The 12,780-nt window shown below is 36.2% G+C and overlaps 1 protein-coding gene and 1 non-coding gene across 2 annotated transcripts in view; one reads left to right on the forward strand and one right to left on the reverse strand.

The window, feature by feature from the left end:
* The window catches only part of EYA4 (EYA transcriptional coactivator and phosphatase 4), a 297,621-nt gene that overhangs the window by 236,592 nt on the left and 48,249 nt on the right, over nucleotides 1-12,780 (reverse strand). The gene's annotated exons all lie outside the window — the stretch shown is intronic.
* LOC130034911 (U6 spliceosomal RNA) lies at nucleotides 962-1,068 on the forward strand. The gene has a single exon (XR_008794207.1). It is a non-coding gene; the product is annotated as a U6 spliceosomal RNA (small nuclear RNA).

Below are 12,780 nucleotides of genomic sequence, written 5' to 3' on the forward strand. Positions count from 1 at the left end.
AACTGACTTAGAATCCAAAAAAGAAACTTACTCACACACCCACACGTTACCATGGAGTTTGATCATGGAGTCTCCCTTACATAAGGGAACCTCACTTGACTCTGCAAATTCCAAAGCTTTAATATCTGTGAGGTTCAATCCATAAAAAAGAGATCTGGAAACAACCTGAGTGTCAAAGACCAGGCAACTGGTTAAGAAAACTATGGTATATCTAGGCAATGGAATTCTATACAGCTGTTAGATAAGATGAAGCCATGAAATTTGCTTTTAAGTGTATGGACATATTATCATGCCAAGTGGAATGCGTCAGAAAGAGGGAGAGACATAGAATGACTTGCACTCATTTGTGGAATATAAAATAACATGGTATAAGACTAACACCCAAAGACAAGTAGAGACAAGGCCAGGAAGATTGCTCCACACTTGGAAGCCTGCAATATGTGCTAGGGGAGAAGGCAGTTGAGATAGAGAAGGGACAACTAAGACAACGATGACTGGGGAGATTACTTGGGATGGGAGTTGTGTGCTGAAAGTAGACGAAGGACAAAACATGGTGGCCTCTAAGTACCTGTATTGCACACCATAATGAGAAAAAGTAGAGAGGGAGTAAGAAAGAAAGTGACTGCCATAGAATCAGGAGGTAGGGTGGAGTGGGAGGTATGAGAGGGATACTGAGTACACCAATGGAGGGAAGGGTATTTGATAAATGTATGACTGAAACTCAATCATGAATGATTTGCTACTGTATCTCATGGTGATTCAATACCAAAAAAGAGACATCAAGGAAATTGACGAATTAGTACACTATCTGACTTTGCTCAATAGTTTCCTTAGTCCCATATTCAATGAATAATTTACACATAATTAAAAGTAAATGAATGAAAATCATTTCTAAGTATTTTGGTGCAGCTCTATACTAAGCAGAATAAGAAACAAAGACTTGTTTGAAAATATCTTCAGGGTGCTCGCTTCGACAGCACATATACTAAAATTGGAATGATACAGAGAAAATTAGCAAGGCCCCTGCACAAGGATGACATGCAAATTTGTGAATTGTTCCATAGTTTTAGAAATGAAAAGGGAGTAATTACAACAGAAACTACAGAAATCCAAAAGATCCTCAGGGAGTACTTTGAGAAGCTTTATGCCACGAAACACGAAAACCTCAAGGAAATGGATAAATTTCTAGATACCTATAGCCTCCCAAGACTGAAGGAAGAAGACCTGGAATACCTGAATAGACCTATCACCATCAAGGAAATTGAAAAGGTAGTACTAAGTCTCCCCAAGCACAAAAGTCCTGGCCCAGATGGATTCACTAGTGAATTCTTCCAAATCTTTAAAGAGGACTTACTGCCAATCCTCTAAGCTTTTCCATGAAATTGAATCATCAAAAACACTTCCGAACAGTTTCTATGAAGCAAATATCACCCTGATACCAGAATCAGAGATACCACAAAGAAAGAGAAATACAGGCCGAAATCCCTGATGAACACAGATGCAAAGATCCTCAACAAACTATTAGTAAATAGAATCCAACGACTCGTCAAAAAGATCATACACCATGACCAAATAGGATTCATCCCAGGGATGCAAGGACGGTTTAACATTCGGAAATCAATCAATATAATCCATCATATCAACAAAAGAAAAGATAAAAAGCATATGATCATATCAATAGATGCAGAGAAAGCATTTGATAAGATCCAGCACCCGTTTATGATGAAAACTCTCAGCAAAATAGGCATTGAAGGAACTTTTCTCAATATAGTCAAAGTCACCTACCACAAGCCGACAACAAGTATCATTCTTAATAGGAAAACCTAAAAGCCTTCCCACTAAGATCGGGCAAAGGACAAGGTTGCCCACTTTCGCCACTCCTACTCAATATAGTACTGGAAATCCTGGCCATGGAAATTAGGCAAGAGAAAGGTATCAAGGGAATACAGATAGGAAAGGAAGAGGTCAAACTATCATTATTTGCAGATGATATGATACTATACTTAGAAAACCCTAAAGATTCTACAGAAAAGCTCCTAGAAACAATAGGTCAGTCTAGTAAAGTGTCAAGCTACAAAATCAACACCCAAAAGGCGATGTCTTTATTATATACAAATACTGAAAGAGAAGAAATAGATATTAAAAAAAAATCTCGTTCACAATAGTACCTCAGAAAATCAAGTACCTCGGAATCAGCTTAACCAAAGAGGTGAAGGACTTATACAAGGAAAATTACAAAACACGACTTCAAGAAACGAAAGAGGACACTAGGAAATGGAGACACATAACCTGATCATGATAGGGAGAATTAACATTATCAAAATGACAATACTGCCCAAAGCACTATACAAATTCAATGCAGTCTATCAGGATACCCATGACATTTTTCAAAGAAATAGACAAAACACTCCTGAAATTCATATGGAACACTAAACCCCCGCGAATAGCTAAAACAATCCTTGGGAAAAAGAAGATGGGTAGCATCACCCTCCCCAACTTCAAACTGTACTAAAAAGCAGTAGTAATTAAGACAGCATGGTACTGGGCTAGAAACAGACCTGCAAAACAATTAACAGAGTTGAATATTCTGTCACAGACCACCAAATATTCGACCACTTAAGCCTTGCACGTGGCTGGCCAGGTTCAGTTCCTCCATCCCTCTCAGAGAACCCGGCAACCTACCGAGAGTATCTAGCCCGCACAGCAAAGCCTGGGAAGCTAGCTGTGATGTATTCGATATACCAAACACAGTAGCCACAAGTCTCACAATGGAGACATTACTGGGCCCACTTGAGCAAATTGATGAACAATGGGATGACAGTGCTAATCTTTGACAAAGGAGCAAGAAATGTGAAGTGGAACAAGTAAAGCCTCTTCAACAAGTGGTTCTGGAAAAACTGGATAGCTACCTGAAAAAAAAATGAACTCTGACCTCTGCCTAATGCCAAGCACAAAAGTCAGATCAAAATGGATTAAAGACCTCAATATCAGACATGAATCCATAAGGTACATAGAGGAAAATGTAGGCGGAACTCTACATGACATTGAAGCTATAAACATCTTTAAGGATGAAACAGCACTGATCATGCAAGTGGAAGCAAACATAAACAAATGGGGCTACATCAAACTAAGAAACTTCTACACTTCAAAAGAAACAGTGACCAAAATACAGAAAGAGCCTACAGAATGGGAAAGAATATTTACCCAAAACGCATCTAATAAGGGATTAATATCCAGGATATACAAGACACTAGTAGAATTGTACAAGAAAAACACCTCCAACCCCTCAAAAAATGGGGAGAAGAAATGAACAGAAGTTTCCTTAGAAAAGAAATACAAATAGCCAAAAGGCACATGAAAAAATGCTCCACATTGTTAGCTATCAGGGAGATGCAAATCAAAACAACAATGAGATATTTCTCAAACCACAGAAACTGACACACATTCAAAAGAACAAAAGCAACCAGTGCTAGCGTGGATGTGGGGGAAAAGGCACACTCTTTCACTGTAGGTGGGAATGTCCACTAGTTCAGCCTTTCTGGAAAACAACGTGAACAGTCCTTCAAAAACTAGAAATTGAGCTTCCATATGACCCCACAATACCACTTCTGGGAATATATCCCGAGGATGAAAAAAAAGCACAGTAGAAATGAAATCTGTATCTATATGTTCATTGTAGCACTGTTCACAATAAGCAAAATCTGGAAACAACCCAAGTGCCCTAGAACAGATGACTGGTTAAAGAAACTTTGTATAATTGAAATCCAAGCACAAAAATTTGTAAGTCTACAACTGTACCTCATGGTGTTTCACTAATAAAAATTAAAAAAAAAAAAAAAGAAACTTTGGTACATATACACAATGGAATACTATGCAGCTGTCAGGAGAGATGAAGTCATGAACTTTGCTTATAAATGGATAGACATGGAAAGTATCATGCTAAGTGAAATGAATCAGAAAGAAAGGGACAGACATAGAAGGACTGCACTCATTTTGGGAGAAGCATGCTAAAAGTAGTCTATAGACCAAACATGATTACCACTCAAAGCCTCTCTTGCAAAACACAGTACCCAAAAGAAGAGAGAGAGAACAAGGGGGAATACCCTGCCACAGAGGCAGGATGGGATGGGGGGGGATGGGGGTGGGGGGGATGCTGGGACCCGTGGTGATGGATGACGGGCACTGGTGGAGGGATGGGCACTTGATCATTTGTATAACTGAAACCCAAGCACAAAATTTGTAAGCCTATAAAAAAAAATGACTCACACAACAACAACAACAACAAAAAACATAACATGAGGCCGACTCCTAAGGACAGTAGATACACTGGACAGATAGATTATTCCATAGCTGGAAACCTGCCTCATGAGCAAAGGGGAGAAGGCAGCTGGAATAGAGATGGGATCACTAAGAAAAAAATGGCTGGAGGAACCAGTTGGGATGGGAGATGTGTGCAGAAAGTGGATAAAGTAGCAAATATGATAACCTCTCAGGGTCTGTACTACAAACCACAATACCCAAAAGTAGAGAGAGATTATGGGGAAACATATCTGCCATGGAGGCAGAGGGAGGGTGAGAAAAGAGGGTTATACAGGGGATATTGGTGGTGGGGAATGTGCACTGGTGGAGGGATGGGTGTTTGATCATTGTGTGATTATAACCCAAACATGAAAGCTTATAACTATCTCATGGTGATTCAATAAAATTTCTTTTAAAAATTAAATAAAAAATAAATATAATTTTAGAGTCAAATAAAAGAAAATATTTTCAGGACTTCAAAAGATATATTTGTAATGGGAAACATTTTTATCTGTTATGATTGCATGTGCCTACATAAAGACATAAACGAATAAGTTAAAATATAAATAGCATAAGACTATTATTGCAATTTCATTTCCAACTTTCATTTAATATAATTCATTACTTCATTTATATTTAAGATTAAGTTTCAAGGTTTTGGTATATCTAAAATTTACCATAGGAGTGGATCATGATATAACCATTATAAGACTTTATTTAAAAGTCTAACATATTGAAATTTGCTTCCTACAAACAAATACAGTATATTCATTAATTTTTTTTAACTTCCATGGTTTGATGGTTTTTTCATAGCCTGTCACTGTCCTCCTATTGGTCATCAATTTGCTCGAGCAGGCCCAGTAACGTCTCCATTTTGAGACTTGTTGTTACTGTGTTTGGCAAATTGAATACGTCACGGGTGGCTTGCCAGGCTTTGCGTGCGGGCGATATGCTCTCAGTAGCTTGGTGGCCTCTCCGAGAGGGGCGGAGGAATTGAATAGTATATATCATTTCAGAAAATCAAAGTAACTTCTTAGGAAATATACTAAGAAGTTTGTTTCATTTTAATAACATCATAATAAGCCTACACTACTCTACAAAAATAATTCTTTAAAATATTTGGTATATTTTGATATATTTTTTATTTGTTTTGTTTTTGGACCTCTGGGGCCTCATCTAACTGTGCTCAGGGGTTACTCCAGTCTTTACACTCAGAGATCAGGGATCATTCCTAAAAGGGCCAGGGGCTCAAGGATATTGCAGGGAGTCAAAACAGAGTCTTCTGTATGAAAACAATTTGCTTTACACACTGGACTCTCTCTCTGGCTCTGACATGTTTTGTATCAGTAGGTGAATATAATTTTCCAGTGCAACTATGAAACTTTAACAACACAAAAAGTTTAGCAGCTACAGAAAATCATATCCACAATTAAAATGTTGTTTCAGTCATGGTTTGATTTAATTCAAAACTTCAAAAAGCCTATGAAAACATATAATTATATATTAAACTTATATTGGGGGCTGGAGCGATAGCACAGCGGGTAGGGCGTTCGCCTTACAAGCGGCCAACATGGCCTACCCGAGTTCGATTCCTCCGCCCCTCTCAGAGAGCCCGGCAAGCTACCGAGAGTATTTGATATGCCAGACACAGTAACAATAAAGTCTCCAATGGAGACGTTACTGGGCCCGCTCGAGCAAATCAACAATCAACGGGAGGGCCTTTACCTTACCTTACATTACCTTAAACTTATATTAAATATTTTACAGAGCTGTGTTAAATGTATATCTACAAAATACAAAATTATTAAAAAGAAGGCATATTTTAGTCAAAATATATTGAATTTGAACTAGAAGTCATGAGTTTAACTCCTGATAATTTTCCTGTTTTAGACATGATTTGTTGAGTTATTCTCTATGGTTCTAGTTATATAAGCTCTGAAAACAAAGGCAATGCCCTTATCTTGAGGATTGAATTAGATACTTGGAAATAACTACATGTAATTTGGGGCAAGTTACTGTTTTATAGTCCCTCAATTTTCTCAGGGAAAACTAAGGTAAATATAAATGTACCTACTAATATAATTACTATGAACAAATGAGATCATTTGTAAGTGCTTAAAAATCTGCTTGGTAGACAATAAGATCACTAATTGTATTGCTGCCATTAGACAGGAAAATTAAACAACAGTAACCTGAAAGGAAAACTCTCAGACAGGCTTTTGAGCCAGTCAGAGCTGGATTACAGAATGCACAATTAGTATTAAAGTTTGAATTGTGTCCAACCCATAGCACTTAATGTGTACTTGATTTAATACCTACCTGTTATTATGGCAGTAGGTTCTCAATTAAGATGAATTTACTCTGAAAAAAGGAGAGTTCTCCTTTCACACAGTCAAATCCCAGTAAGGCTTTTCTCAACAGATGGGATATTCTGCTTAAGTTTTTAAAAGACACAGCCTAAACTTCATTTTTATGGACCAAAGGGAAATCTAAGCACAATAATGTTTGACTTTATTAATTCTTTAGAAGGCCAGAAAAAATTGTCATGATCTATTAAAAATACTCAAGCCTCTGGGAGCTAGGACGGATGTTGGAATTCTTTCAAACCATGGAAGAAATGATTCAGGATGCAGAGACGTGCTAGGAGGCTTCTAATGAAACTCGGCTCACATTTATCATGTGCTGGATCCTGAAATGGCTTTTGCTTTGTCCCAGATGGTAATTTAAATACATTTCAAACTATTGTTGGTTTATATAGTACATGACGGAAGATAATTTAAACACAATGTCCCAATTGTATATTTGTTTTTATTATAACACTTACTGTGTATGCAATAAATGCACCTTAGCAAAAATAACAAAAAAACTGTTTTTCTTGTGCATAAATCATTCCTGGGTTTGTTGCAGAGGTTGGAAAGCAGAGATTAAATACTATGTGAAATGTTTTTTAAAGTTTCTGCCGAGGATCTCTATCAAGTTCAGTACTTCCATGATTTAAAGTTATGTGCTTTCTACAAAAGGAATATTTAACCCTTCTGTTTTATTTATAAAAACATATCCTTAAATATGGCTGCTATAGTAACAGTTTTAATGCAAAATGTGTTATACAGAATTATTCGGAAAGTGAGCGATTTTAAACATCTTAACAGAATTTTACTAAGTAACAAAACTGAAAGATACATACAGGTCTGGTTTTCCAATTAAAGATTTCATGTCTAATAAATCTCCACAATAAAACTATGTTTCTCAGAAGTTTTGAGAGAATAAAAGAAGTATTTGTTTTTCCCCTTGGAGAATATACTTTTCACCTGGAAAAACAGCTGATCAAATTAAAATTGAGCAGGGTACAGAATGCGAGAGGCCCAGATTACAGTACTCGCTCTACCAGTTACTGGCTATGGCAAGTCATTCCAAGATGAGAACCCAACTTCCTTTACATGAAAAATGAGAAGTTTGGTCCATAACTTCCCTCCAACACTGTATGCCAATGACTGTGCTTTCTGGCACTGTATTTCTTCAGAATGTTGAAAATCAATCTTTTCATTTCTAATCTAAATTTTGCCACTCATCTAGGTAAAATTTCTTCACCAAGAAGTCTGACCATTTTTTCTGCCCTAGTCTTCTTGTTTCTGCTATTCATTTCAATAATCATATAATATGAATTCTCAGACTACACAACAAAGGAAAGAACCTAAAAACATCACAGAATTTTGTGCCATCATTAAACTGCTAGGGAAAGTGGTTATTTTGTATCCAGTATCCACTGTGATTATATCAGACATGGACTCTGGAACTTATTTGATCTAATAACCCTTTTTCAGAAAAAAATTACCCTCACCCCCATTAAAAACCACCTTCTATAAGAGAACAGAGAGAAAGCAACCCCATTCAACTGTATCCAAGGCTACTACAGTCCACAAGGAACCTTCTAGCACCCCTTAAAGGATGATATTGTCCATTTTGGCAAAGTGGCTAGAATAAATTAACCCCCCCAATAATACTTATAAACACAAATATAATAACCATCATTCAAATGCTCTGAATGGCAAAGATACATTATATATATATATATATATGTGTGTGTGTGTGTGTGTGTGTCTTCTATATATTAGACTCTTCTATGAATAGCCTTCTTTAAAAGTTTAATAGAGATGAGGCCTTCAAGCACAGTTCAAAAGATGGCCTCCTTCCAAACCAGTCTGTCATTTACCAGTTGTCTAACTAAATAGTACACTCAACTTCCTCAGCAACCTTTGTTGACTTCTGATAGAATAGTAGCTAGATGTTGATTTACTAGAAAATTAAGGAGAGAACCTGGTAAGGATCCTTCACAATGCAGGATCATACATACTCCCTAAGTGACAGCAATAATCTCAACAAAATCCCAATGCTTGACTCCACAAAACAGCTGTCTGCCGATGAGGCTGTTACATCTCAGCTGCTAATAGTTCTACTCATCCCACTTCAAAGAAAGACTAGCAGAGTATGCACATCAACTCGTTGAGGGCATTATATCAGCAATGAAAATGTAAGAAAATGAACAAAAGAATTCAGCTCTTTGACAGATAGAGAGGGAGAGACAGAGACAGAGATATAGAGAGAGTGAGAGAGAGAGCGAGAGTAGTGCCTGTTGTTGATCTTTTGAGTTTTCAGTTTTAATTTATTCGGGGTAGTGAGATAGAATTTATCGAACAAAACTGTGTTAGGACAGAGGAAAGGATGAGGGAGAGAGAGAGAGAAAAGGAGAGAGAGACAGAGATAGATAGAGAGGGAGAGACAGAGACAGAGATAGAGAGGGAGAGACACAGAGAGAGTAGTGCCTGTTGTTTATCGTTCGAGTTTTTGGTTTTAATTTATTCGGGGTAGTAAGATAGAATTTATCGAACAAAACCGTCTTAGGATAGAGGAAAGGATGAGAGAGAGAGAGAGAGAGAAAAGGAGAGAGAGACAGAGATAGATAGAGAGGGAGAGACAGAGAGAGAGAGAGAGAAGTGCTCATGGGGTGGGTGTTAGGGAAAACACGAGTTTCTCCAAAGTGGTAAAAAAATAAAATCAGTAAAGATACCCAAACATATAAGTAATTAAGATCCATAGTTAAGGGAGAACATAGGTTTCTGCAGCAAACCAAAAAAAAAAAAAAAAAAAAAGAATTCAGCTCTTTGCTGAGTGTTAACAATCCAATAAATTGATAGCTAATATTTTTTGTTTGCTTACTCTGAGCCAGACACTAAGCAAATTGGTTTACAAAGACAAATTCCCAGCACTTCCTCCTTATCACATTGGCTTTATCACTGGTCTTCTTCCTTCTGACCTTGCTGTTCTCAAAAAACAACCAAAGCATTCAAATCATGTTACTTCTTGCCCCAAACACTCCAAAGTGTCCAAGTAATAATAATTACCAAAAAAGAGCTAAAAACTCTAGATCATAGCAACAGTCCAATCTCATATTTTACACTTAATTGCTCTGTTATCATTAATAGAGACTATGTATATTCCTCAAACATGCCCCACATATTCTACTCGTGGGTATTGCACTTGCTGTTCCCTCTGTATGAATGTTCTTTACCGTAAAATGTTCTCTTCATTGGATTCCTTTCTCCCTTAGGGTTAATCAACTGTTATTTTCTCAAAAGTGCATTTTCCTAACTTTATTGCAAACTCCTATCTCCCCTTTTTTTGCCTCCCAGCCTGTCCTGTGAATCCCATATACTCCCATCATTTCACATACAATGTTTTTTTTATTTTATATTGTTTAGTGTCATCTCCCCCTGCTAGCCCCTCCTGAAAATAAGTGCTTGGGAATAAGGATTTTATTTATTCTGTGCAGTACTACCATTTCCTTGCAAGTCCTGGGAGGATAGTATTTCTATATAAATTGACTCAAACTAACCCTCGAAGATAGATTATCAATACCTTTGCTTTAGAGGTGGAAATAATTGGAAAGGTATTTGAACATGAAAGAGCCTATAGAAGCTGGATTAAAATTCAGTGCCTAGAATGCATTCTTGACCATTATGTTACAAAGATCCTCTAGAAAAATCTCACAGACCAACCCAAATTATATGATTTATATAATTCTCTATAATCTGGTCTGGCCTATTTCTCGAGACTTATCTTCTAGCTCCTAACAACACAGAACTGCTGAAAATTAAGATGTATAAATGACTACTTTTTGTTAAACCATTTTCTCAAATGTTAAGGTTTTCTGTTGAATAAATTTCAATTATTTCACTTACAAAATAAACATCTAATGAATTAACTGTGAAATAGTTGTCAATTTTGGTGCATGAGAATAGTCTAGACTCCAAAAATCAATGCACCACAAATGAAGCATCAAATTGCAATCTCAGGTATTCATTAAGCTCTATTTCTATCTCCCCTGTTTCCCAAAGGAGTGATTCAATATATTCCAGACACCATTCAATCCAGTCTCCCTCACTATACGCACCCCACTGTGATAAAATTTACACAGAACTATTAGAAAAATCTTTGTTCAAAAGCAAATCTAATTTTATGACTGCCTAAAATATTTTATTATTTCTCCAGTTTGTGTACAATAAAAGTCCAAGATTCTCAAATAGGTCTCAAGGTCTTTCAAAATCAAGCTTTTGAATCACTTATAAAACCAACAGTTTGTGAACACTGTCTTCAGTTTCTGGAATATTCTCCTCCACTTCTAGGCTAGCTAACCTTCAAGAATTCCACCTGATGCTTCCTAGATTCTTCCTGGCAGATTTAGTCATACCCCTTAGCATTTCCATAGTTCCTCATACTCAGAGCTCAATAACCACAGAACCCAGTAGATTTTGAATTCATTGAGAGCTATGGACATGTCTATCCAAGTTATTTCTTTGGAAGCCCAGAACGTTTCTTCATCCAAAATGAATACTGGCCAAAAATTTGTTGCAGAAATTTTGTATAAATTTATCAGTGACAAGTAAGAAAGAAATCAAGCCTAACATTGTTGGTAAAAAGTTGGATTGTGAAAGCAGGTTCAAAATTAGCTCATATTCTTCTATTGTGCATGATATTTAACAATTTAAAGTTTCAACTATCCTCAGATTTAAAACAGTGATATACAAATAGCATCTACATTATAGAAATGTATGAAAATTAGAAAAAAGAATGCACAAGTACTACCACTATGCATGATGTGTAGTGTTTTATAAATAACATTATCATATGGAGAATCAGTTCTTTATATTATTAGCATATTGGTTTTATAAAGAAATTTAAAAAATGGTCTACAGGAGCCCACAACAGTTTTGGTAATCATAAAAATTATATTAGTCCACCAACATCCACCTGAAAATTCAGAATGCTCAAAAAGGAAAAAACTCATCAGCCCAAAATGATAGTGGTAAGAATTTTCATTGTGTGTTATTAATATAATAGTATAATGCTTAAAGTTCATTCATCATGTTTTTCTTAAGGAATTTCTCCCGAAAGAATTTTTTACTGAATGGTTTACAAATGTAAAGTTTCTTATCAAGTTGATTTAATAGACTCTTATGACTATAATACTTAAATATTTCAGAACCCTCATGCAGAGCATTAATACAAATACATTCATCATATTCATCAGCATGACTGGCATTGATATTCCAGTTTTATTATTGTCAAAAGGTATAAAATGTGAAACACGTGAGAAGGAAAGCCAAGATGAAGTTACGTAAAATTTGGGGAAGAAAAATCTTATTTTAACTTTTGAGCACTGGAAAAATGATAAGACATACAAGAACAAAGATAAACAGCAGTCAGTCAAAAAAAAACTATTGTATTCCTTAGAAGTTTTAATGGTTACCTCATAATAGTCCTCCATCTGACACTTACTTTAATTACAGCATTCCTGAAAATGAAACAGGCAGCAAAGACTGCTTTATTCTAAAACAAATAGTTAGCCTTGCTCTTATATTCTCTGTTGAATATGTATATCAATTGCTTGACTTTATATTTCTTTGCTTGCCTATTTCCACTATGGGGAAGCTTATATTCTCTCTCAAGCATGTACTTCTCCATATTCCTGCCCTCACATTTTTCTAAATAAGAAAGAAACAGGGGCTGAAGTTATAGTCCAGCAGGTAGGACGTTTTCCTTGCACACAGCCAACCTGGGTTCAATTCCCAGCATCCCATGTGGTGCCTTGAGCACCACCAGGACTAATTCCTGAGTGCAAAACCCAGAAGGTATCCCCTGTGCATCACCGGGTGTGACCCAAAAAAGCCAAAAAATAAAAATTAAAAAAATAAGTAAAAAAAAAATAATGGTTTTTGTATAAAATTTATTATTAATGCTAATTATAAGTAAAGGTGACAATAAAAGACTCTAGCACCTAAAAGAAATATCAGTTATTCAGCTTCATATGTGTACTAATTCTGGGTTATTGTCATTACCTTACAGTTTACTGAGTTATGGTGACAGAATCAGAGAATAAACTTTAGAAACATTAAACAACTAAATTTCTAATTTTAGTTCCACTGT

The sequence above is a fragment of the Sorex fumeus genome, unplaced genomic scaffold (assembly GCF_029834395.1).
Source record: "Sorex fumeus unplaced genomic scaffold, SorFum_2.1 ptg000061l, whole genome shotgun sequence".
NCBI lineage: Eukaryota > Metazoa > Chordata > Mammalia > Eulipotyphla > Soricidae > Sorex > Sorex fumeus.